We start from the raw sequence: 27,866 nt of genomic DNA on the forward strand, positions 1-27,866 counted from the left end.
AATTTACGTGGATGAATAATTCTCAATTGACGTGGATGAACAATTCTCAATTGACTCAAACGTTTACTGCATATAGTGTAGTCAGTAGTGTTTAATGAAGTCATTTTCTTAACGTCCCGAAAATTTTATCCCATTTGAAAATGAGAATTAATGAATGACCGATTCACATGTTACGAGTTTTAATACTTAAGCTTGCATTTTCCTTAGTTGAGTGAAAAACTTAATTTTATTTTATTATTTGATCCACAGTTCTTTACCATTCAATAATTTTCGAAAGATTTTTTGGGGTTTTCACCAAGAAATTTTTTTTTAATTTTCATACAGAAAAAAAACAAATTGAAATAGTGTCAATTAAATTGTTTTACAATCACATGAAATAATCCCCTAATCTCTAGGGTTTCAGATCAATCAAAAATTTCTTTGTTTTCGCCTCAAAAACAAGTTTTCTATCGTTTTCATATTATGGGGTAATTTGTTGAAGATATGCAGATATGCACATATATGATGGATTCTTTTCAGTTAGAGATAGCTTATGTTGTGGATAAGTAATATTAGCAGTTCTTGAGTTATGTGTAAAATTAGTATTATTTTTGAGAAATTCTGTTTTATTTCTATGAAGATATAGAAATCACTCGTGCATGTACAGACCGTAAACTGTAAGTACACCCAATGCCCTGAATCTATCCCTACAGGAATACCTAAACCCTATATTCAAAAATACTCTGAGTATACGTTTTTGACTGACAAAAATGGACCGGACAGTTGAACTGTTGTTGAACAATAATCAGCAACTAGAACGAGCTAGATAAACAAAAAGTGGTACGATAATCAAAATATTCAAAACCTCTCTGATCAAAATGGCCATCTCAATTATTACGAAAGATTGTATATGTTTCTGCGAATGGCACTCAAATTAATATTTTAACCAGTCACTGGCTTCTTAAAAACACACTCGACACACAGATGGCGCTCAAATAACTTTAGTCGCCTCGGTTACCATCTTTTTAGTCTATAATATTTGATTAAAGTTTTATGAAACTATTCGTTTCTGGCTAAATTAAAAAACAAATTGGGAGGAGATCTTTAGTTGATTCCATCTAGATATTTGTATGCACAAATGACGGCGTTTGATATGAGACGACATTCCTATTTTTATTCTTAGCTTCTGTGAAATAATTTGACATAGACCGAGGCTGCTCTTCAGGGCAAATATTTTCTCGTTTCACCGTTGACGAATAATGTCCATCTAGTACTTTCAGTGGGAGTAATTTTTCATGATGAAAATATCCTGCTAAAGGGCTCAAAAGGTAGGAAATTCTGTCTGACAGTAATTTGTTTCCGCCCCATCTCCCACCAACTTCGTCCCATCATCCAGAATCTCAGAATTCCCCCATAATAAACTCGAACCTGAAACGTATTCAGCTCCAGCCAAGAAGACACAGACAGGTGAATTCGGGACGTGCTTTTCCATTTTCAGTATCCTGGCGGCGGTCGACCACGTGATCAGATATCGACCGCCTCCAACTCAGTCACCTATAGTTATGACTGAAGATAGCATTGCTCCGAAGAGGATGATAAAGACGCAAGAAATTTATTGGGGCATTCCCACTAAAATAATTTTCGAATTTTTTTTTATACTACTTATCTATATTTGAGAACGAAGGTAATGACTTCAGCTAGTGGCTAGAAACATCGTTGCCAAACAGTCGAAACTATCAAAAATACTGCTTGCATCGCAAAATTTTCTTTTCTGATAAAATAGAAATATTATGATAGTTTTCCGGTAAACAAGTATAGAGAAGAAAGAATATTAATTGTTGACGAGTTTATCTTCATCTCAAGGCGAAATAAAATCTATATTTCATCTACTTCCACTGTTTATTTTCACTGCGACTGTATCATTTAATTTACTTACTGATAATATTATAAGGCCACCCTTATACAGAAGTTATATCTTTCTGAATTCAGAAACGTCATGCAAAATCTGAATTAAGAACGTCCAAAATTGAATATAATTTCAATACCTAGGTGTCCACATTACATAGCAGCAACACTGCGCAAAAAAATTAACGCACATCATGGAAATCTCAAATTTATTCTACAACTGAAGGTGTTCTCAATGATAATTATTTTTATCAGAATTATGCATGATCATGTTATCCACTTTCAACGGTTTTCTTCAATACAGATGTTTTTTGCCAGCAGGATTAAAAAAAGATGATATTATCAGATTTTGAATGTATTGGCTCCATTCTAAAATCAGTTGTTCTCGATCAATTCTAGTGATCAATAGTTTTTCTTTCGATTGATTTTCTACACTCGATCGCTATGCAACGTGAAACACGCAATTTGACCCAAGAGGAATGTGCCCAAGCGGTAGTTTTGCGAGAAGAAGGGTGGACATACACAAGAATTGCAGAAAGGTTTGGAGTTTTCCATACAAGTGTGTCCAGAATGTTGCAGCGATTCAGGGAGACAGGTATGACTGTCCGAAGACCAGTACAGGGTAGACCACGGGTAACAACTGCCATTCAAGAACGTTACTTGAGAGTTTCTTCGTTGAGACAACGGTTTGCAACCGTTCGCCTCCTTCAAATTCAGCTTGAGCAAACTCATGAGGTGCAAATTAGCACTCAGACAATAAGAAATCGCCTCAGAGAATATGATTTAAGGCCTCGTGTCGCGGCAAGAAGCCCAGCTCTTACCCCAGCCCATCGAAGGGCGCGTTTGGATTTTGCGAGAGAGCATATCCATTGGGAAGAGGCCGATTGGGAAAGAGTTCTCTTCACAGATGAGTCTAGATTCTGCCTCTACCATTGTGATCGACATTCCCTTGTATACAGACGTCCACATGAAAGATATGTTCAGTGCAATTTCCTGAATACTACTGGTTTCGGGGGAGGATCGATTAAGGTATGGGGTGGAATATCTTTGACTGCTCGCACAGACCTAGTGGTCGTCGATAATGGAGCTATGAATGCTGATAAGTATATAAGGAAAATTCTTGAAGAGCATGTAGTGCCATTTGCCCCATACATTGATGAAAATTTCATTTTTATGGACGATAATGCCAGACCCCATCGTGCGCGCATCATTCAGGAGTACCCTGAAGAGGTTGAAGTCTCTCGAATGGAATGGCCAGCAAGACGTCCAGATCTCAATCCGATTGATCAGGTTTGGGACAACCTCAATAGAAGGCTGAGAAGTTCAGAAAATCATCCAGCTACTCTTAATGACTTAGGAATCCAACTCGAAGAAATCTGGGAAGGATTGGATCAGAACATTTAAAGATCACTCATTTTGAGTATGAACCGTCGTTGCTGAGCTGTAATTAACGCAAGGGGTGGAAATACCAAGTATTCAATCACTTATCAGCATTTCAGTATTTTGAAAATTGTTCATTTCTCTTCTTTCACATAAGATTCGGTGAAATCCTTTTCTTCCCTTTAATGTGTCTTGTTTCGTTAAAAACCTTCCCGAGAGAACATAAAAATTGAGTTATAAAGTCAATGTAGAGTTAACTTTCATTAAAATTGAGATTTTCAGAATGTGCGTTAATTTTTTTGCGCAATGTATATAGCAGAAATATATCCAGTGTTCCTTGTTTTGTTACCTAAATATAGCATTCAGGGCACAAATATAGAACAGTTATATAGCAGCTATGCTCCTCGCCTCAAACAAGGAACAAATCTCCTTTCTGAAGAGAGCATAAACAGTTCAAATATGGATCATGAAAATATTTGATCTACTTACTTTTTCATGAATTTCATATTACAAAAGTGATGACAAAAAATTAGTGCACAAAGTTATAGCACTAGGAAGTATAAGTATACTACATCAAGATGGGTTAACTGTTCTCTAAAAAAATCAGGAAATCCGAAAGATATGATTTTTTCATTTATTTCTACAAATGCAGCATTTGAACAAATAACCTATATATCTCATCTACATCAAGCAGCTCATAATATATTCGAATTTAATGTTTATATGCTGGATATATAATAATATAATCAAAGCCCATTATGTCTCATAGGATACTAGGAAAACACTAGGAAATGATTTTATTGATCTACAGTTATACATTCATGATCTTAAAATGATACATGGCGAATAGAGAACATATAGTAACAAATATGTTACGTGGATATCACGGAGCGGAAACATTCACGAAAGGTGGATATAATTTGCATTCAGAACGGGCACATCCCAAATATCGTATCATTGTTTATTCATTTACTAGGGCTAAATAAAGTTGGGGACATCATAAGTTATGCGGATGACACGGTCATTTTCTACAGGGCAAATAGTTGGGAAGATCTGAAACAAAAAATTGAATTAGATTTGAATGTTATTGGTTCAAACATAAGCTACAATAAATTTCGAAAAGACTTTCTACCTTCCCATATCGAGCAATGTGAATCATCTTCCTGATTATGATACGATTACCATCAATGATTCCAAGACTCCTATAACAATAAAGCAAGTACATAAAATCAAGTATCTTGGTATAATTATAGATTGTAACTCAGATCGGAACATCATTTAACATCAGTTGCAAAAACTCTTCGTTCCATTCTAGGGAGATGCAGATATCTTAGGTCAGTTTTGGATTTGCCACAGTTGAAGGTTTTTTATTTTGGTTTGGTAGAGTCGCGTCTAACATACGGCATTCGAGTTGGGGCGCGGCATCATAGAGTCACCTGAAAAGATTGCAAATATGTAGTTCAGAAAACAATTCCGAAAATAATGTTACGGAAAGAGCCTGCTTACCCTACTTAACTATTATTCAAGGAAGAACACTTATTAGATCTTAGAAGGTTGTACTTCTCTAGAGTAGTAATGTTTTATTTCAAGGATAAATCTTATTTGAAACGACAAAGTCTATCCAACGGGTATCAAACAAGAGCTCTTGAAGCCTCAAAATTTAAAACGAAACCTGCCAAAAAGACTGGAGGCCTTAGATGTCTTGCATTTTTGGGGCCTAGATTCGTCAATAGTTTGCCTGAGACGATTCTGGGGGCACCTTCTTTCAGGTGCTTAAAACGTAAAGTGAACTCATTTCTGCTTGGCGATGGAGCACATGTGGTGGATGGTTTTTTCTCAAATTAAACTCGGTAACTTAGTCGCAGTGTAGATTCCCCCCTCTTTCAATTTTTTTCATGATGTGTTTAGAAATTATTCCCTTTTCCATAGACAGCGTTGAGCTTTATGGTTATTATTTTGTGGTTTATTTTTTTTTAGTGTTTTCAGTACTGTTTGAAAGAAAAAAATATCATAGGTGGAATGATTTTTTTAATGAATTCCCACATAAAAAGATTTCTCGAAAAGTCTCGCCATTGGCTACAATTCGAAACCTATTGTGATGGGCTTTTTCTCTTACCCTGGACGCTCCTTACCTTTGCTCGAGCGCCAGTGGGGCAATCAGTGGAACCCCACGTCTCTCACAGAATCTCCAAAGAATTAGAGAGCCCGGGTAGACTTGAATGATCAGTCGATAAGGGTAGCAATGAAAACTAGGGTGATAGCGTCTTCTTGGTCTCTGCTTTCTGACGGTTTTTAATCGTTCAAAAAGAGTACCTATCTCTTCTGACGAAAATCTTGCTCTAACTGATTTAAGGAACTGTCTCTCACTGGCAAAAATAACTGGCAACAAAATAAACGTTCAGTTCTTTATTCCTACTGGACTAAATTATATACAGAAATGTACAAGCAATAATAAATGTTGATGTCAACCGGAGGCCTGGTCGGCGGGGGGGGGGAGGCGTCTGCTGAAATACGGTCTCTCTAGGAAAATACGGTTGAAATAGACGGTAAATACTGTTAAATATTGAAATCCTGGCAAGTCACTCCCTCTGTCGGCGGAAATCGGTACGGTGGCTGGTTTCAGTCCAATTTCAGTGCACTCTGTCCCTCTCTCTCTTTCTCTCTGTGACCCTCAAAATGGCTGCCAGTCAGACAGCAGGTCGGAAGAAGCTTTCAACCTGTAACTTGATCGGTCGGAAGTCCGCAATATTAACAAAATAATCAACAAAAATACGGTAGGAATACCAAGTCCTCCTGGGACCCAACGGCGGTCGAACGGACGCGGAAGCCGGCATTCTACACAGCCTATGATCACTAGATCAAGTTTAAACGGTAGGTATTTTCAGCCAGTCCAACGGACTCAAGAAAGCGGAAAATAGCCCCCAGGTATGCACAACGTAAGAAATAATATAAACTACAAGTGACTTGCCTTAAACTTTCGAACTTCTTGACGTAATTTCCAACTCACGGTAATAACACCTTACGCACTTTCCTCGACACCTCGATCTCAATTAATTCGCCCTTGACCTTGAGCGCCGGGCATCGAAGAAGTACCCCTCTCCTCGGAAAATTTTGCCCCACTATGGGTATCTCATCTCTCCGTTGGATGCACTCAAGTTGTTCGGTAAATCAATTGGCTCGGAAAGAGACAGAAAGAATTGAAGAGAAGGAGAAACTGAACAAGTTGAAAGACCTCTCTCGAGTCAGAAAAAGTACGATTGAACGGAAATAATTCTAAAATATATGAATTCTGAAAACAAAAGACATATACGGTTTCCGCTACAAATATGGAACTGGTCGGTGGAAAACAATGTCAAAATATCAATCGGTAAAGACCCCCTATGATGCTATAACTGTTTTCTTCAAAAATATTTCGGTGGTCATTATCGGTGAAGAAATTTCCTTTTGTGGCGAAGCGGAAATCTGTCTCGTCACACTACACAAATTGAAAATGACGTTCTTCGCAACTTCTACTGATCGTTCAAGTGTTCTGGCAACACCCCACATTCTGGTAGTCTCTTCTCCGTTACGGAGGAAACGGATGGCGAGAAAGTCCCGTGGTATAAACTCCTCTTAACTCCATCTCACGGAATGAACTTTCTGAACTCTGATTGGAGAGTTGTAAATAAAATTAATGTCCGAAATGTTAAAGAAGCCGCCCCAAAAACCCTACAATAGTCGGCAATATTTATCAAAGAGAAGCCTAAACGCTTGATAAGTTATAACTTATAACATAAAGAACTCTTAAAGAAGGGCCACTACAGTACGGAACAGTCCGTCTGGGATATTTATGAGAAGAGTACGAATACGGCACCTTTGATAGTTTTTTACTGCCGCTGCATATTTGGTTCATGAGTGAGTATGGCCCTAGATAAATTTCCAGGTATTCCTCTTGTTGCTAAGTGAATTGCATTTTTCATTCGGTAATTTGAATTTATATATGTTGATTTTTTTCTTGACTAAGCTCGTATCTCCTCGAGCCCTAGACTCCCGTCATACGGGATGTTCAACCTCAGCTTGAGAAAAGTCCCATGTTTAACTAATACGTACCTGGATTTTTTGACCAGTTCAAAGATGAATCTCATGATCAGTGGAAATGTGTCTAAGTTCCAAATATCTATTGATTAAACAGAGTGGTTCGAGAGTTATAATCAATTGAAAATATTGGCGCATATATAAATCACCCTGTATCTCGGCTATGGAGTTGATTAGATATATAGGTTTTTTGAACTCGTTTAGTTTAGTGCTACCTTATACTTATCTCTCGAGTTTGCAAGGCATCATTTTTAATAATAACCTTCGATGACCTTAATGAGCATTTTAATTACATATTATGCAAGAAGATAGGGAACTGATATGGATTGAATTTACTTGAGAGACTATTTTTGTTTCGTTCTACTTTCCTGTCGAAATGAAAAGTCTCTAGGATAACATTCCATTTTCCAACGATACATTTGGCTTTACCTTTCTATGGGTAGGTTGTTTGGGTTTCCTCACTAATGATTATTTGTAATGTCGTCGGCCTAATATGACAATGTTGAGGAAATGTTATCTTTGGCACCATCGGCATAGCCTAGTTACACGCATACATAACATTGTCCTGTGATATTGAATAGGGATGATAGAAGTTAAGATATCCTTGACCAATTGTTAACTAATGTTGCTTTATTGGTATTTCACGATACCAGATTATGATATGTATGAGAAAGTTTATGCGTTTCAGTATAGAAATATTTAATGTTCGTATGAACTTTTTGATGTCTATGAGCCAGTGTGAAAATATATCGACGAAACGTCCAGGGATGAGGAACTAATTTTGATTAGAATCCTCGATCCAATTGCATTGCTGATCGAGAAGATATACAGAAAACATAAAAACACACTTGATGGTGAAAAATGAGGATCCATCAATTGCTGCCTGGAGGTTACTACTCACCATTTTCGCTAAGCAGGAGAGTTCTTCCTAGGTTACTTTGGGAAAGAAGGTAGAGCTGCCAGATGGCCATTATTCTCGAGGCTTGTCCTGAGTTTTGCTTTTCGAGTTTTTTCACCAGATGCATTATAAGTCATGATAGTCCGAGAGCTGGCAGCGAAAATCGGCAAGAGTTTTTTAATGGCTCATAATTAAATATGATTCAGTATTGAGGATGTACATTAGTCAGCACCCACTCTCAAGGTCAAGTAGTGGAACACCTAGCGGCAACGCGCTTTGATGTAGTCATATACTTTACAGACTCTATAAGTATTTTGTAATGATTGAAAATGATCACTCAACTAGTTTATAGAACAGTAAACTTGAGAAAGCGGTCAGACCTCATTTTAGTGAAAAGCGATGGATCAGTACCCCACAGAAGTTGCTGCCTAAACGATGTGGTTTCAAGAGATTTGTAATGGCTGAAATTGTATTTATTGCTCAAATATCATATATGATTTGAGAATAAAATATTCAGACCACAAATCAATAGAACAGAGGCAGTCACCCAAAGATGTATCACTACCTGACCTTGAGAGTAGGTCACAGCACCCACTCTCATGTACACATGTACACCATGTACTCATGTACACCACCAAAACTAACTAATATTTAAATATGAGCCATTACAAAACTCTTGCCGATCTTTGTCGCCAGCTCTCGGACCATAATGCATCTGGTGCAATTATGAGTTAATTGAGAAGAGAAAGAATATTATAATTAATATAAAAACATTAGTCTTCAAGAGTACAAAATTATTCAGCGAATACAACCTTTACAGAAACGGACTGCTTACAAGTGAGCACGATTAGAACGTCCATCAGAAAAATAGAAGATAAATTATGAGAGGTAAAAAATGAAGGTACTAATGAGAGAAACCACTAATCGTTGGTTTCGAGAAGAGCAGAGGGCTTGAGAACTAATCTGTATATCGAGCAAGATGAATGAATATGAGAATATATCAATGAGAGTACAAAGTATACCGAACAGATCATACCAATTGAGAGAGTACACGATTACCAGAGCAGACCTGCCAGGGTGGAACAGGACGAGAGATTGTCAACCAGTATCATGGCTTACCACTGACCCTTGAACCATATTTGAGAAGGTCACATCGTGTTCTGACGGAGAACTACAAAATCCAGGGTCCAGCCTGCAGAACATGAGGATTCATTCATCTGAAACTCGACAACAGTTATTAGTTATATCTAAATGAGAGCAGGTTACCATCAGAGCTGACTGAGAAATAAAATAAACTGATTCAAATAAATGAGATGATCATGAGAAACAATAAATCAGTTTTCATTATCAATGAGAAAGACATGCGAAGACTCATTTCCGGTGCTACATACCCATTCCCATGTGAGAAAATCTAGAGAGGTCTGAAAATCTATGTAAATTTTAAAAATGTAATAAAATATATATTTCTGAGTAGAGAAATGAATGATTTGACCCGATTCAACATATTATTAATTGAGCAGTACTATTGAGGATTACAAGTCTGTTCAAAAATTCAATGTAATTTACACGTGGGTACATTTCATAATGAAAAGAACATGAAAATGGTTAAATTAATAATTTGATAAGACTGCGAGCAAATAACCTTTTGAGTTGAACAAATTAGCACCAGAATTGACTGGGAAGACTTGAAAGGAAATGATGATGATACTTTGATGAGGTGAAGAGTTGAAAGAAGTTTTACAACAATCTAAGAGTGCACAATGAGACGTTGATTCAACAAGTTAACAAAGAGAATGTGTAGTTTTCCGCTTCGGCAAACACTGAGAGTGGGGCTGCTGCTTCGGTCAATTGGCGCACCGCAGAATTGGGGTACTATACGTGGCCATCTGGATCTATTCAGTAGCGTAGACAAGAGAAAGGCTGGAGGGGGGGCTTCGCTCAGTTTTTAACAAACAGAAAACGCAAAACTGATCTTAACTGACGAGAAGGCGCCTACAACCACAATCAATGCGAGCAAAATTGTTTCCACGAGTCGCACGAAATTGGTCTACACTTGAACAGACATTAATTTATAGAAATTTGCTGTCATAATCGAAATAATTCAACCTATACAAACTCAAACTGAAGATCAGATGAAGATTAAATTTGCCTGCCATCTGGAAAATAATGTCTCTTTATAGCATCCAATAACATTAATCTCCGTGTTTCTTCACTATCACTGCGATCATCTTCTACGATAAAGACATTATTGTTCTTGATGTGGCACTTATAACAAAGTTTTCCCGATTCGAGAGCTAAATGCTTCTTAGGTTGTAACAAGATAATCTTTGCTTGAAGAGGTAATTTCTGTATAATCAGCCATGATCCTGGAAGCAATATACCTGCTTTCAAGTAGGTATGTTTGCTTCGCTCTACCTCGTAACCAAACAACTCTCTTCCGAGGCTACGATGGCAATCCCCCGTTCGAAAACCCTTCGTGGAATAACTCATTACGTGTGCCAACAAGTGTAAACGGCCCAAGAGGAAAGCGACGGTAGCGTTCGATGGCTGTGTGATGCATGCGCGCGCATGTCAGCCGGGGAAAACTCCGTGCCTACTTGTTACATCCAAGTGTCCGTAGCTTTGCCTGCTCCGGGCCCCGACTCTGCTGGCCTATCGCTCCGGGAAACTGCTGTTGCTCTCATCGTGTTATCTTCCTGGAAAAAGCCCGTCGCGAGTGAACGTGAAAGTGTTGAGTGAGAAGAATGATGGACGCGTCATTTCTTGTCCGTATTTGAGGCACGCAACTAGTTGCTTGTCTCTTTTGGTCTAGGAGAAAAAGATCCGAATTCATGAACTTTTTTTGTGTATGGTTTCAACTAATACCTGCATTGGAATTTGTACAAGTGAGGTGAATAATTTTTTTACATGGTTTTCCGATCTAAAAACCATCATATTTTCTACAAGTCTAGAAGAGAATGGAATAGAAATATGATGATTTTATTGGTCTCCATCCAGTCTATTCTAAACTGATGAAAATTGTTGTTTTTTTCAAATTTGGAATCACAGCTCTTTACTCTGTTTTGAAGGAGGTCAGACAATATTCTTGCTGTATAGATTTTGGGTGATATCCTTGATTGGAAAATAATCACGAAAATTAAGACTTTCGAATATGCAGCAAGACATAATTTGAAAACTATAAATTCTTCTTCCACAACTCGTCCGAAAATCGGAGGTTCTTGAATTGCAAAGAGAATGAAAGAAATGAAAACGAATAAACTCGAAAATTTCCTAATAGTTCTCTTCATTCATGAATATTATTTACAGATTAATTTTATAGGCTAAATTACCAGTCACAAACTGATCAAACAAGTTTAGATACAAAACAACATACTCTTAGAGACAAGGAGAAAAAACCACATCAAAAAAAGTCATTCGTGGAGCAATTTCGAATTCAAAATATTACCATGAGAAATGTATATAACTCTTCTCTTTTATCGTGAATAGAAAAGTGTGCTATATTAACAAAAAAATTTTGATCCATTGGAATCCATCCATGAAAAAGCTCAATATTTGTTCGCTTTTTATGCTATAGGTCTCAGGAATGAAGGAAAGATGAGAATTTTCAATGAATTTATTCAACTATGAGTGATCTGCGTAATAAATATTTATTAGGTTTTGAATTAGATTCTAAATACATATTTATCAATCTACACAAATATAAGATGTACGATGTGAGATTCTTGTAAAAAAATCATTATGTATCTGTTGTGTTAATGTCTCTGAATCCAAAGAAATATTTTTTGAAATTCAGCAATTTTAAGAAATTAAAATATAAAATATTAATTTTAATAATTATTTCACATGAGATCAACACAATGCGAATTAACAGATGATTCGCTAATTTGTTGATGATTCGAATTCACAATTAGATGGAATTAAAATTCTTGTTTATTATAATGTTCCATATGTATTTAATTATACACATGAACATTGCAAAGATAATAAAGGTAGTTGAATTGAAAGTTCTGCTATAAAATATATCATCTAAGAAGAATAGCAGTGGTGGAAATTTCTTTTGTTGCCACATAGTGAATTTGACGTCATAGTCCTGTGACGTCAATGGGAAGAAATATCTGCAAATACATTGATTCTGAAATGAAAAAGAGGTGGCAGTGAAAACATTGAGAAAGAATTCGTTCACATGATTGGAACGTGAGGATTTTAATCACATTAATTTAGTTATTTAGGAGTAATCTTGATTCTTGCTGGTTTGTCTGTTCAACTTCTTTATTGTGGTATGAATAAAAACGCGAAACGACCACACGCAACTCGAGAGGGGTCCATACCGTTTTAGTGGTCAGTTCAAGACGGAAAAAGGTATATCTTACGTCAGAAACGACTAATTTATATGGGAGTTTCCACAGATTATAGAGTAGAAAGATAGGAAACTACTTCATATCTCTAGTACTAAAAACCGACTACATTTTGGCCAGGGAAAACACTTGTGACAATGAGATGGCGCTCAAAACGTACTGTATATACAGAAAAAAAGTTTTCTGTTTTATATTTTAAGGGCGCGAAATTCGAATTCTATTCGTTGTTCGACTTTGTTGAGACCAGGAAACAAACATCCTGAGCGACAAATCAAAAGTATGGTTTTGTTTTGTGACTAGGATATTAGTTTTCATCTTAACATTGTTTGGAATCAATTGATATCAATGAAATGCTCTGTCGTGCTATATTTTTATTTGTAATTTATAAATATTTACAACAATTTGAAAGTATGGACAACGAATAGAGCTTTGACTAGGACAACTCTTGTGATCAGCAGACCGTATGTCTTGTAATATCCGTTACCATCCCCTCAGGTTATGTCTCTGATGGAATTTTTTTTACAATTCCAAATTGAGTAATATAAATTCTATTCCAAAAAGAACTGTGGATGAACTCATGAATATCCAAATACGAATAAAAATAATTTTTCTGTTCATTTTTGTCTCAACCAGTTTTTTCTCAATTAAATTGTTCTGCGATGCATAACAATTTAGTCCTCATAAAATTGTCTTGTGATGTGCTGAGCAGTGGATGGCTCTCATCGCGTTCGAGACTCACACGAGTCATAAAGTTTTTCTTTCTATTTCGACATGAATACTAAAAGTTGGAATATTTCGTACACTCTGGAAGATATAAACTGCTGTGTGAAATTTGCTGCGTTTTTCTTTTTGCTGCATCGAAAAGTCCATTTATTTGGGAAGGTTATGGGCTATAAAACTTCAGTCTATGACCGATAGGAGAGCAACAAGCATGTTGATTTTTACACAGGTGAAATCTTGGGTGTCAGCTGATTCAGCCAACAAACTAACAATCAATGTTATAATGACATTGATAACCATTAAAATAGGACTTTTATTCTACGTAAATGATTTTTGAATCGTAGTTTTGAACTCGAATTCTGTTCCACTTTGATACGGAGTCACCAATATGAATTTTTTGCTCTTTATTCCTATTCTATAACGTGCGAATAAAATGAGAATTATTTTTTTGCTGTATCTATACACATTCGTTGTTGAGTCACATTGTCAGAAAGCACTCCAGTTTTCGTTTCTGGATAAATTGCTCTGTCAGTGGATATTTTTCGCCGTAATGTTCGTTGTTCGACCGTCGTTCTACCAAACTTGTCAGTTTTTTCCGCAATAACACTTAGAGGAAAAATGTCTCTCGACATTGGAGAATTTAACGGATGAAGATAAGTACAGGGTGTCCGAGTTAAAGTGTCTCTATACCTTATTGTGGAAACTAAAGGAGCTAGAAGAAAAAGTTAAATACAAAACTTGTCTGTAATCGATTGAACTTTTATTTTTTATAACCCACCCTAAAACAGGGTGCTCCGTTTTTTCCCTGTTGGTATCAACTTTCTTATTTTAAATGGAGCATCCTATAAATTAATTCATTTTTGAATTCCTTGTCAAATTTTAAGGTTACCTTGGTTGACAACCATGGTCGTATAAAGCACCGATTATGAGATATTCGACTTTTTCCTAAAATTTTGACAGCTGTAGGTGCCGAGGTAGGTGCTCACTAAAATAGCTGATACTTGATGGATGTAAAGAGACCATAGACCTATAAAACACATGGACGCGCCCTTCCAGTGAGTTTCAATAGCCACGAGTGCGGCCAACATGAGATGGAGCTAGTATGGGCAAGAAAACGTTCCTTAGAACGCCCTAGCGCTAAGCGCATACGATTTATTTCGATTTTTTTTTATAGGGAAAATTAGAAATGGAATTTGCTTAGAGATATTTCGATAATTGATTATAAACATAATTCTTTTTATTTAGGTATTAATTTCCGAGCTATATTTGTATATTGGCACCCGTTAGAGATAAAAACAAGTACCTATAATCGAATATAAAAATTGAACGAATATTAGTATCATTTAGATTGCGTTTAATAATCCAATTAGAACTAAAGAGCATAATTTTTGCTTTCGGCAACTATTCCTCGGAAAATAAAACAGATAAGTTCATGAAAAGTTTGTGAATGAATTGATTTGAATAAAAACAATTGAGTACATTTTTAGCCAACACAATATTCTGATTTCTTGTTGGTTCAATATCTGAAAAAATATTTCATTGATCAATATTGATCAAAAGCTTGAAAAATAGACATTATTACAATCAGCATACTAATTTTCTCTTCTAATCTCAAGTGCTTCTTGAGTATTATATTATCTAGATGAGAAAAGAATTGACATACATTTATTTATTTGAAATGAATAATTCAACCATGATATAATGAATCGATTAATACATTCGAAGTTACTATACCTGTGAAATTTCACTTTATCTGTCTTTTCAACTCATTTCGTACTATTAATTGCACTCTACGAGGACTCCATTATTACTTCCATAATAGAAAAAGGATACGACATTCAAAGTTGATCTGAAATTGATGAGAAAATTCTGAAAATTTCGATAAATACAAAGTGCAAACGAATGTTTTGCCCATACTAGCTCTATCTTATTTCGGCCGCACCCCCCCTCTCTCTCTACGCCGTGTCCATGTGTTTAATATGTCTATGATCGAAACCAAATTATGCCCAGTTCTTGTCAACATATTGGATCATACGTTACATCTCTATTTGTAGCAATCAGATATACAGGGTCTTCAAAAATTTAAGTAAAAAAATCAAATAGAAGTTCAATCAAGACTTAATTTTTCCAGAGGGCAACCTATATTTTTCGAATGATAAGTATTTCCCAACAAATGAGTTGGGAAATAACTTAGAATACATTATTTCGAAGGCTAGAAAAAGGGTACTGCCCGAAACGTTGCCAATTACCATTATATTTTGAATAATATTAAACCCTGCATATCAAATACTGTTATTCTTTCACCTATATTTTTTTCATCTCCATTATGTAGAGCAGGTTAGAGTTAAACTGGGAAAAAAATGAATTTAAACTTTTTCTGTGAAGTGAATAGTTTCAGAAAAAGTGCATTTTTCCGTAAAGCCCGTTTGCAGCAGCCGAGAATTCTCTAGAGAATTTACTCGAGAATTCATGCGCCGTGAATTATTTACCGTTACATACGCACTTTCGGTCATAAAGTAAGTCAAGTCGGAGTGTTCTGTGCTTTCGGTATAATTCACTGTTCAGTTCATACAAAATAATCTTTGCCGTTTTCTTACCAAAATTTGGTAGAGAATTCTCGGCTGTTACAAACGGGCTTAAGAATCAACGATAATTATTAATTAGTGTTGCTGCTAAATAGTTGGCTAATGAAAGACAAAGAGACTCTTTTACTTATAATCAGTACTCGCTCCCAATAAAATTAAATTATTTCAATTTTAAAGGACACTCAACTAATAGATACATTTTTCTGACAACACAAAAGAAAAATCAAAAATAAACAATTAGATAAGTGATAATTTCCATAGTCACCATATTCTATTAGCTTAATTATTCAATTAATTATCGTTGGTTCTTACGGGAAAATGCACTTTTTCGTCCATATTTCTGAAACTATTCACTTTACAGACAAAGTTTAAATACTTTTTTTGCCCAGTTTAACTTCAACCTGCTCTATATAATGAAGATGAGAAAAATGTAGGTTGCCATTTGAAAAAATTAAGTTTTGATTGAACTTCTATTTGGATTTTTAACTAAAATTTTTGAGACCCTGTTCATCAGATTGCTAAAAATAGAAATGTAACGTATGATCCAATATGTTGACGAGAGCTGGGCAAAATTTGGTTTTGATACATATTTTAGTGAGCACCTGCAGCTGTCAAAATTTTGGGAAAAAGTCGAATATCTCAGAATCGGTGCTATATAGGACCATGGTTGTCATGACAAAGTTACCTTAGAATTTGACAAGGAATTCAATTGCAATAATATACAGGGTGTTCCATTTAAAATAAGAAAATTGATACCAACAGGGAAAAAACGAAGCACCCTGTTTTAAGGTGGGTTATAAAAAATAAAAGTTCAATCGATTCTTAGCTGATATTTTCTGAATCAGATATATTCTAAGTTATATAAAAGGCGCTTCTATATCTAATTCGAAGGCATTCTTGAATAATATATGATAAAATATTTATGACCTACTTGCTCTATATTACACAAATAATAAATATCACATCAAAATTTCCCTTACATAAAATGATATTTTGATGTTTATTGTTTTTTTTCTGATATTTTGTTTCTTTTTTCATTTGTGTCGTGTGAGGTTAGTGTCAAGTGTATTTCTGTGTTCGTATAGCAAAACAACATTTGCGTTATAAAATCACATTGGTGAAGACCTGCAATACACCTAAAATATTTCAATTCAAGTTCCGCGCTACCGGTATCGTAAATAGCTTGCGACATACTCGTTATAAGGCACAACTAGTGGCGGCTCCATTTTGGCCGCCATTAAAACAGTTCGGGAGTGAGAGGGTTAAACGTGATTTTGTTGTTAGGAAGTAAGAAATTGAATAATTTATGTTTATTACACTGTCTGAAATGTTTAATAGTGGCGTGGTGTTATTTAGTTTTATTGCTTTCATTGATTAATATTGAATTTCAAACGATGAGCTTATTCAATAATAGTTAAGTTTCAAGAAAACATCTGTTGAATAGACTAAAAGGGAGTGCGGTAGACTTGACCCAAGCTATAGTCGGGAGACATAATCAGTGGTCCAAGTTTCCCGCACTGAACTTAGATAATAGTTTGCTTAAAAAAGGAAAAGTGAATAATAGAAATAAATATAAAAAAATACACAAAGGATCAAAAATGTAAAAAAAAATCTCGGAAATAAGTGACTCTGAAATAGAAAATATGTATTTCATACGCTGATACATCTGATGACAAGAACCTCGACACAGAGAATCGTTGGCCATTGGAAATTGTTTCTTTCAATATTTTTCTTGATAAAAAATTATGATCAAGTCTCTCTCGCCCCTGTTCAACTCTTCCGTTAGTTAGGGAGACATGAGCCTATTTTCGGTTCCTAAAAGCAATTCCTAAGGAATTGCTGTACTCAAAATGTTCATCTCACCATCACTCTACTATAATCTATCGATACCTATTTGGGCATGATATCTTCACGCATAAAAATGAGTTGCTACCATTTACAGTTACAACTCAAGTGGCTTCAGAGTGAAAAGGGGTTCAACTCTCCCGGACTTCTCATATAAACTCTAGAATTAAAGCAACTTAACTCAACCAGTTTTTAAATAAGTAGAGCGCATTAATTTTAATTAAAACCCACAGACGATTATTCAGTTGTCAGTTTGAGTTTAGAAAATTTCTAAGCTTTTAAAGTATACTCCATTCACATTTATTTTAGCAGTCGGTTGGCCATGAAATAATTTTCTCAAGTTTTTGTAACTAGAACGGAGTAAGGTTGGCACTCATGAAATGTAGTTAATGTCATAACGCTGTTGCCACAACTAATATCAATTTTTATTACGAAAATGCCGAAAGTGATTGAAAAAAGCGACAGGGTTTCAGGAAGTGCTATTTAGAATTCAGGTCCGCTCATTCAAATAGTTATACCCTGATATTCTGAAATCCACAATACGTCAGACGGTAGCGAACATATTCAATGTAAGAGAATTCATATACCTAATGTTTGATCTGAATCTAAACGACTTATATTTCAGCTGAATATTTCCACAATAAGAAAGATTGTGAACGAAGAGGATAACAAAGAATTTCCTTCTATTGGGAGACACAAAAAAGTGGTGGCATTTGAGAATTTTATGTTTGAGTTAATTAATGCAAAAAGTTTACTACAGGATTTTCGATTGTCATCGTAAAATGAGTTCCCGAAAATTGATTTATCTATTTTTCATTTTTCTTGTCCTATACCTTGTAAATGTCTTAAGGTACCAATAAATACCTTATTATTATTATTATATCAATGCATTAGAATGAACAGCCACAAATACGCGCCAGTTGTCCTGTTAATTGTTTATTCATGTGAAATTTTTGTTCAAAGGTGAAGTTCATCTTGACTTGTAACTTCCTTTAATTCCTTTTACTTCAATTGATGCAAGATGATTTTTGTTGAAGAATTTAACATTTTAGTAATTATCTGTTAATTCCTTCAGGAGATACCCATTCCCAACCACTGCATCATATGAATTTCATCTTCGGGTTAATATTTTTGAAATCTACAACTGATGTAACGTATTCAAACCTTAGCCAAAAAGATAACGAACACTAACTCTCCTCAAGCTAGTGCATTGCATATTAGGTATGATATTATACTGATCTCTTGTATTTTCCATGCAAATAACTGGATTTGGTATGCCTTCAATCAGTTTGTATAAACTTCAATTATGTTCGTTACATATTTTCCGAAGAGATTCGACATTGTGATAAAATACTTAATAACAGAAACTTTTACGCAGAACGGGCAACATAGCGTTGATTTAAAACCCACAAGTGTTTTGACAAGCTCCATAACCCCACATTTTCGTACTATACAGAGTGAAATGTGTCAAATTTCCATGGCCAACCGAGTGCTAAAATAAAAGTGAATGGAGTATATTTCATTTTTTAATCACCGAACCTAAAAAGTTGTCAGTGCGCTTGAGGCAAGGCGTAAATAGAAACACAGGTTGGTGAGGTGGAGCGGGGTGACGCAGCTTTTTCCTGCGCTTCATGTAGTATCTGCCTTAGTGGGAGCGCCCACCAAAGTAGCGTAGTACATGGTACATACACATACACGACATAGGCGATTCATAATTTTCAGATATCGCATCGCTTTTATCATGTATGTGCCATGTCAGTGATACGCAACTTTGGTTGGCGCTCTCCCTTAAATCACCATCAAGGTTCATATGCGAAGCCTTGTTCCTTTTTATGTTTTACAAGAACTAACCCTGTATAAAAAGGAATATAGGAGTACCTTCCAAAAATTAGCAATCTAATTTTCTAATTATATGAATTCGAGGGGTAATAAATACAACCAAAATTTTCAATTTCGATTTAGAATGAAAGAGGTTGAAGTATTTTAAGAGTTTTGGAGATGATGAAACTTTTTTGAATCGACTGGAATCTAAAATCTCAAAACGTAATATTTTTCCGTGTTAGATTCCAGAGGTTCATTTTTGAAAATTGCGAAGGTATGATTCCATTTACGTTCTTCATTATTCGGTTGCAGTAGGGTGAAGGAACCATTTCAATAATTCAACACACCTACTAAATGCAATATCGAATAGCATTACCTTGAACTACTCTGAGTTAATTATCAGATTGATTTACTTAATGGAATGGTGTCCAGAATTCGAAACAAACTATTAGCTAATTGATCTACGGAAAGCTATTCGAATTCAAACATGAATATGCTATGCCATCTAATGCACCATATCTAGAGAACATAATTGTTTAATTCAAAACAGTACCTATTGTTCCAAAACTGGTAGAAGGTAGTGTTTAACAGGGTGTAAATCGAAAAACGCTATCTTTGGAGCCTCTAAATTTATCGATTTTCAAATCCAAAGGTGTATAAGGATGTAACGTGAACCCACGTCATGAAGCGCACAACTCAAAAATCCATAGAATAAAAAATATAAAAACGTTCATACTCAAAGCAAAAATCTAACATAATATAACTGTTTTGGGTCCACTTTTTGAGGATAGTTCAGATCGGTTCAAAACAGTCGCACACTTCGCTCGCGCGAAGCTTCACACGACATTCTTCAACTACTTTGAACCGATTCTGAACAGTTCTGAGTCCAAAACAAAACAAAGCAAGGATTTCGCGCGTTCAATTTGGTCTGACGTCCCACGTCAAGTCAGACTAATTTGAACGCTTCCGCGCAAAATCTATGTTAGGTTTTCAAATCATGCGTATTATGATGTGGGCTTACGTCACGTCACAGTAACCTGTATATCGGGTGTCTCAAGGTGAGTGGCCTATTAGATTATTATGAAAACTATCGATGGTAAAGATTTCAAATTTTGTGAATCGATATTTGGCCATGTAAGGTACATTTTTTTAAATATTTCACATTTCCAGTGTTGCAGGTTATACGACAATTTGGCAACAACTTTGTTATTTTAAATGGGACATCCGGTATTTCTATTTTTTTATGATAGTCCATAAAATATTAAATCTATTCACTCTTACTTTTTCCTACCTATCCTTAACGGTTTTTGAGTTATTAATTATTTTTCGTAATTTCAGATCAAATTGGCATGTTACGAAAATGACTCTAGTTCGCTCAATATTTGAGATCTATGTCACTGATTTTGAATTATAGTTGTCAGTTATACAGGATGGACCAAAAAAAATTATTATTTGCCAAGTTACAAAATCGTAAAAAAGTTTGTTTTTTCAAATTAAACACCTTGTATATTTTTCAGTAGAGTGTGTTGTACTGATTCCAAAAATTGAAAAATATACTAGGTATCTAATTTGAAAGAACAGACTTTTTTACGATTTTGTAACTTGGCAAATGATTTTTTTTGGTCCATCCTGTTTAACTGACAACTATAATCCAAAAGCAGTGACATAGATCTCAAATATTGAGCGAACTAGAGTCATTTTCGTAACATGCCAATTTGATCTGCAATTACGAAAAATAATTAATAACTCAGAAAACCGTTAAAGATAGGTTTGAAAAAATAAGTATGTTACTACTTTTAAAAGATCCACAGATGTGTGTCACAGATTTAGCTAGTTATTCTGAAGGTTATTTTGTTTTTCCAGGGGTGGCACAGCTCATTATGAAAAGTTAAAATGGCTATCTCAATATCAGATTCAAATCGGAAAAAATGGTATAGGAAAAAAGTTTTCCTTTTGAGCTGAAGAATCTACTATTAAAATATTTGTACGAGTCAAAGACTGTATACATCTTCTTGGTAGTTTTATTCAAGCTGAAGCTAACTACCCTGATTCATTTGAAACAATGAGTCATGAGTGAGGAATTTTAGGATCTGGATTAAATGTAAAATTCCAACCCTTTTGATATTCCATAATATTCCTTTCATTTTGAATGTATCAGACTGGATACATTCGTCAATTGATGTGGAGCAGTGAATTGTCCCTAGATATTCTGAATTATTCATATTCAACGTGCCTTTATATTGATATTTGGAGTTGAACAGTTGAACACAGATTCATATCTATCTCCATGTCAAAAATTGAATATCTGGTATGTACCTACGTCTGATTGGACGCATATCGAGACTATGAATATTTTATGAGAATATCGACGTTTCGATAGTATTATTGGTAGAAGGAAATGATGGTACGAATTGAAGTGAGGTTCCCATTCAATATGCGCTATGATCATTAAAAGGCTGTCAAGATGATTAGTTTTTAAAATCACTTCATCAGGTGATCGTTTGAACCGAATCATGTTATGAAGCCCCAATTGGAAAAGTATCGAGCGATATTTTGGCTTCCTTATTATATTGATTCTCCATAAATAAAGGGAGATATAATTGAGGAAATTCAGGATTTTCAGATTCCACATCCGTATCCGCATACATGATTTTTGCACTGTTTTCGGTGAACTAGCGGCAGTAGTGAGCTGAAAAAGGGATTTTGGATATTAATTCAATTCAATAAGAAGAGTGACTTTCGTTTACACCGAAAACAGCATACTACTTTCTGATTTTGAATGGCATATGCAGTATGATTTTTATCTATATCTATTATAATATAAATATCTTATATATCTTATCTCATTCATGTTCTTTTTTCTCCTCTGATTTCTTCATCATTGTCATTGCGTTATTTGTTTATATTTACACAAACCGGCAAATTTAAAGGAACGGAGATAATACGTAAATGAAAGATATTTTTGCTTCATTTGGTTTTTGTGCTGCCTAGGTGTAGAAGCAATGCCGTTCTTACACAGTTGTCATTCATTTTGCATATTTTTATCAATTCAGTCAACGCCAAAGTCAAATCAAAGCGAAAATATCTGTCGATTGATACATTACATTTGAAACGCGTATTTTCTGGAATTTCCCAGTTTTTTCGTGAGTAATTGTTTGAGTTTAGTTGGTTTTTGTTTACTATCATCACTTCGATTATGAAACTGTAAATAATGAGTGATTTAGCAACCACTGAAATCGCTAGGTAGTACCTGATAGTGAACGAAAATGGTCGATCTTACAATGATGTCGCCAACATGTTTGGGGAATCAAAATCGACGATCCATCATAACTGACACGATTTTATGAAATGGATCATTTCGATACCAACTGATAGAAGAGACTTAGGACACAAGTGTGAAAAATATTACTTCAAAATCTCTCAAATAAAATTCGTCTAAATTATTCACGAATTTTTTCACATTGGACATCACAATCTTCTTATATAATAATAATAATAATATATAAATAAGGCAATAAATGCTGAAAATGGTGGAAGGATTTTCGGAAGACATCAAAATGAAGTTTGGACTAGAAAAAATGTCGACTGCTGAACATAACGAGAGGGAAAATAGAAGATGGTACGTTCAAACTTAAGGAAGGAGACACATACAAGTATCTAGGCATAAAACAGGCAAGAAAAATTAATCAGACCCAGATGAAGAGAGAATCAACGGAGGAGTTCACCCGAAGATTGAGAAGGATAATGAGAACTGGTCTTAACAGCAAGAATCTGATAAAAGCGATTAACACCTACGCTTGCTCGGCGCTGAGCTATTCATTTGGTATTATCTCTTGGACGACCACCGATTTAGCAGCTTTACAGAGAAAAATAAGGACGATACTGACTAAACACAATAAAAATCACCCCAAAAGCTCAATAGAACGGATAGAGCTGCCACGACATTTTAGGGGTAGAGGAATTGTTGATTTGTCCAACCGTATGTCCCAGGAAATTAAAGGACTTCGAAAATATTTCCTGAGCAAGGCTGCTTCGTCAGAACTCCATCGAGAAGTTTGTGTTGCTGATAGTTCTACACCGTTAAAGCTACAACAGGATCACTTGGAAACCGTCGAACACTCCGCAGAAAGTAAAAAGCAGAAACTGATTGGCAAACCTTTGCATGGAAGGCACCAGAACGAGGTCAACCATGATTACGTCGACATATCTGCGTCGAACTACTGGTTGACTTCCGGAAGGTTGTTTCCTGAGACAGAGGGCTTCATGCTCACCATCCAGGATCAGGTGATTCCAACAAGAAATTACATGAAATATATCGCCCAGGATGCCTCAGTGGCGGACGATAGCTGTCGTTATGGCTGTGCGACACATGAAACTATCCAGCACATCACCGGGGGATGTCAGAAGTTCGCGGGCACGGAGTACAAAAATAGACATGATGCTGTTGCCAAGATTCTTCACCAAGAATTGGCAGTAAAACAACAACTTCTAAGTTTGAAAAAGGTTCCTTATTACAATTACCATCCGGATGCTGTGTTGGAAAATGAACATCACAAGCTCTACTGAGATCGCACGGTTCTCACAGACCGGAAAATAATCCATAATAGACCAGACCTCATATTACTCAATAAGGATGAGGACAGAGCACTATTCGTGGCAATTCCAAATAATAACAATCTTCTAGATAGGCACACTGAAAAAATTTCAAAATACATAGATCTCGAGGAACAAACCAGAAAATAGTGGAAGCTGAAAGATATCAAGACCATCCCTATTGTCATTTCATCTATAGGCCTGATACCGAAAAAACTACTAGAGAACTTGAGGAAACTTCAGTTGGACGAAAATATCTATAGAGTCATGCAGAAGGCGGTACTGCTCGGAACGGCGAGAATTGTACGCAAGTACATGGGGAATGCAGAGGAACACCGTCTGCTCCGACAGGAAGTGCGGGTGGAGCAGGAATCCAACCGACAGCAGGGAGCCAAGGAGCGACCCGAACCCGACCACCACCACGAGCCCGAAAACCTGGAAAGGGCTCCAACAGAGCTTAATCCTTTTGATATCTGAGATATCTGGGATAAGTGAATTTTCCTCTGGAGAGGAGAGTGAAAGCCGCAAGGCTAAAGTCATAAATGGGATGCAATGGGGAAACATCATGACACTTTTTCAACATAATGAACATAAGCACTTTCAAGAGATTGCCTCGATTTTCTACATTTTATTTTCACTCTAAATTGCACGATACAACAATTATGATTCTGCCAAAAGTGACCTGATGTATTTAATCCGATGAACTGACCATTCATTGTTCAGCCATATGTTTATGTTTAGTTTCGTTTTTGCGATGCCGGAGCCACCTTCCACAGTCCCGTACTTGAAATTCAATGAAATTTTGTCGAATTTCTAGGGGTTGTATCTCAGCCATCTTGGATATTTTATATAGATAGTTTTTGGTTAAACGAGTTATTTTGATTTTGACTTCTGTCAAAAAAAGCCTCACCTTCGAAAACACCCTGTATATTCATATGTTCAAATTTGAAAGGATGTTTGTTTTCTAACTGAATTTTGAGTCGAATCTTCCACACGGTGGATAACTTATGGAAAATGTTTTTCATTAATAATTTTCAATTCGATTTGAATTACCACATATGTCCTGAATGACCTTAATAATTCCATCTCTTTTCACTATATTCTTTGCATCCGCCAACACACCAGCTGAAAAAGAGTATGGTAGAATCAGAATTCCCAAATGCACCCGCCCAATAAATCTGCTATTAGGAAATTGAATAAGGTAAGAGAGTGGGATGTGCGTCCTACCGTTTTTGTTGAATGATAGCAATTTCCAACTCCGAACGATATCATCCGGCTGCATTTGACGGTATCAGACGTATCTAACATGTGTCCCTACCAAATCTGATCCTCTATTCAGAGGGATATTCTCTGTCGACCGTTATATTACACAAGGGAAAATATCCTGGATATTGAAAAATAGTCATCGATCTGACATTTTGCAGTCCTTCTTTTTGAGTAATCCGTCATCGGATATTAACGGTCGGGTTATTCATGCTGATTCTTCACCACCAACTTGAATTTGACCACAATGATAAAAATTTGTTCTTATCGGTTAATTATGTTCACATTTCTAACAAAAATCAAACATTATTATGATTTATTCATCTTTTTATTTAACTTATAGAGTTTATACAGGTAATTCAATTCTCTGGAAGGTGTTCACAGTAAAAATAAAATTGTCTAAACAGAAATGTACATTGAATTTTTGACTGATCCTGACTAAGCTGGACAAATTTCAATACAGAAATAATAAACAAACAAAAACAATAATGGTCTGATCGATCATTTCCTTGTAAAGACATATTGTAATTGATTTTTACAGAAAAATAGGAAAGTAGGTTGTACAAAAATTACATCCAACTAATGCCAACGTTTCGTAGATATATTTCCACTTCTTCAGGGCTAGGTTGAAGAAGTGGAAATATATCTGATGGTAGAATTGATGTATGCACTTTCAGCGATTGGGAAAGCGTCTGCAGGGTCTCAAAGATGTAAAAAAAAATCGTCAGGTGTACATACTCGAGCGTGTCAGATTAAGATACTATATATGCCCTACGTGTCTCTGATAATGAACTCATGCTTATCTGACAGTTTGCGCGGTGCGACTGGCCGTACGGAAGAGTTGAAAATGGTAAAAAAAAAATTACAGCCGGTCAGATTTTTGGAGGATATGTTAATTGGACCTAAAGAAAGCCCAAATAAAGGGACTGACAATTTGGACGTGACGCAAGGTTACAGCGGTCCTTTGAAAATGCGAGCGTGTCAGATTTTCATACAGATGGTTAATCTCGGTGTTGTACACATGTTGACCCATTAATCTGACACTAATCAGGGGGGATTTTCTTAATCTGACACTTTAAAGATTATAAAATTTTTTTTTTAGAATATTCCCTTGCCTGTACCTCTAATCGTTTTTATATTCATTATGAAAGTTGTAGATAATAAAATTCTACATAACTTTTGTTTGAAGCAATTTAACATACTCTTGACCGTTCTCGAGTTAGAGGGCGATAAGGACGAGGAGCTTAGCCACACATGCAAATGGAGAAGGTCAATGTAGAATCCCAGTCTAATCTACATTCATGCAATTGTCAAAATGACAAGGTATTTCTGTGATGACAATTTAGAAATTAGTCTCTGACTTAACCTTAGAATGTACTATTTTCCAACGAGTGAATTTTCGCTTCAGCATGTACCGCTAAACACATCGCATTAATCGCCATATATCTCAAAAACGCTTGAAACGAAAATTGCTAAGGACAAAATTTGTAGAAAATGTTATGCTCTACAACTCTTGTAATGAATGCGAAAAAGATTTGAAGCCCAGGGAAGGAGATAATTCAAAAAAACTGATTTTTGTGACCTTTATGGCCAATTTTTATTGATTCGGCTTGCTAAAACTGTCAGATTATATTTTTTCCGTTATTCTCGAACCATTAGCTTCAAAATAAGAAAAAACGCCACCGCGCTCGAGAATGTAAACTTGACGTTTTTTTTTGCAACTTTGGCACCCTCCCACACATTTTCGACACGCTTAAATTGTCAGATTAAGAGAATATATACTTTTCAACATGTAATTAACCACATATATCTTAATCTGACACGCTCGAGTATGTACAATGATCGTTTTTTTTACTATTCTGACAGGCTAGACAATTCCCCCTATATACAGATCTAATTTTTGGTAGAGGTACTCTACAGAGTCCAAAGTATCTCGCCTTATATTAATCTGATACACTCGAGTATGTACAATGATAGTTTTTTATTATCCGCGATTCTTTCGATAATTTGAGTTTTTAGTTTTTTTCATCGTGAGGGTTTTTTGTTACGTGCTTATTCATTTTCTGATGTTCATTATCGTTGTTGATTTATTAATTATTATTACTTCTCGATTCATTTTTCGTATTGAGGTTTGTTAATTTTCTGCCCATTATCTTATTCTGGGTACATATTTACTAGCGATTCAAACTGAAATATTACGCCAGCGAACTCGAGGGTTTAAGCTAGTTGTTTAAGTTGTTGATAATTTAGTAACAGTGTCGAGTGACATAGAGAACTTCATATGAATTTTAGCTTTTTATTGCCGAGAGTCAGTTCCAAATTAGTAGCAACAGGTTTTTAGTTTGAAGAGGTAAGCACCCTGTTTAACGCTTAAAAACGTTGAAAAGTAGAGACGATACCCGGCCTCCACCGATAATTCAAGTCTATACCGGCTCTCTGATCTTTTGA

At 35.6% G+C, this 27,866-nt stretch overlaps 1 protein-coding gene across 1 annotated transcript in view; it reads left to right on the plus strand.

Moving 5' to 3' along the window:
* The first annotated feature begins 10,575 nt into the window (after window positions 1-10,575).
* Window positions 10,576-27,866, plus strand: part of LOC123319210 (regulating synaptic membrane exocytosis protein 1) — a 301,043-nt gene continuing 283,752 nt past the window's right edge. The window contains exon 1 of the mRNA XM_044906078.1: window positions 10,576-11,126. The gene's annotated coding sequence lies outside the window, so the exon portion shown is untranslated. The remainder of the gene's footprint in view (window positions 11,127-27,866) is intronic.

This window comes from Coccinella septempunctata, chromosome 1 (genome assembly GCF_907165205.1).
Source record: "Coccinella septempunctata chromosome 1, icCocSept1.1, whole genome shotgun sequence".
NCBI classification, from domain to species: Eukaryota; Metazoa; Arthropoda; class Insecta; order Coleoptera; family Coccinellidae; genus Coccinella; species Coccinella septempunctata.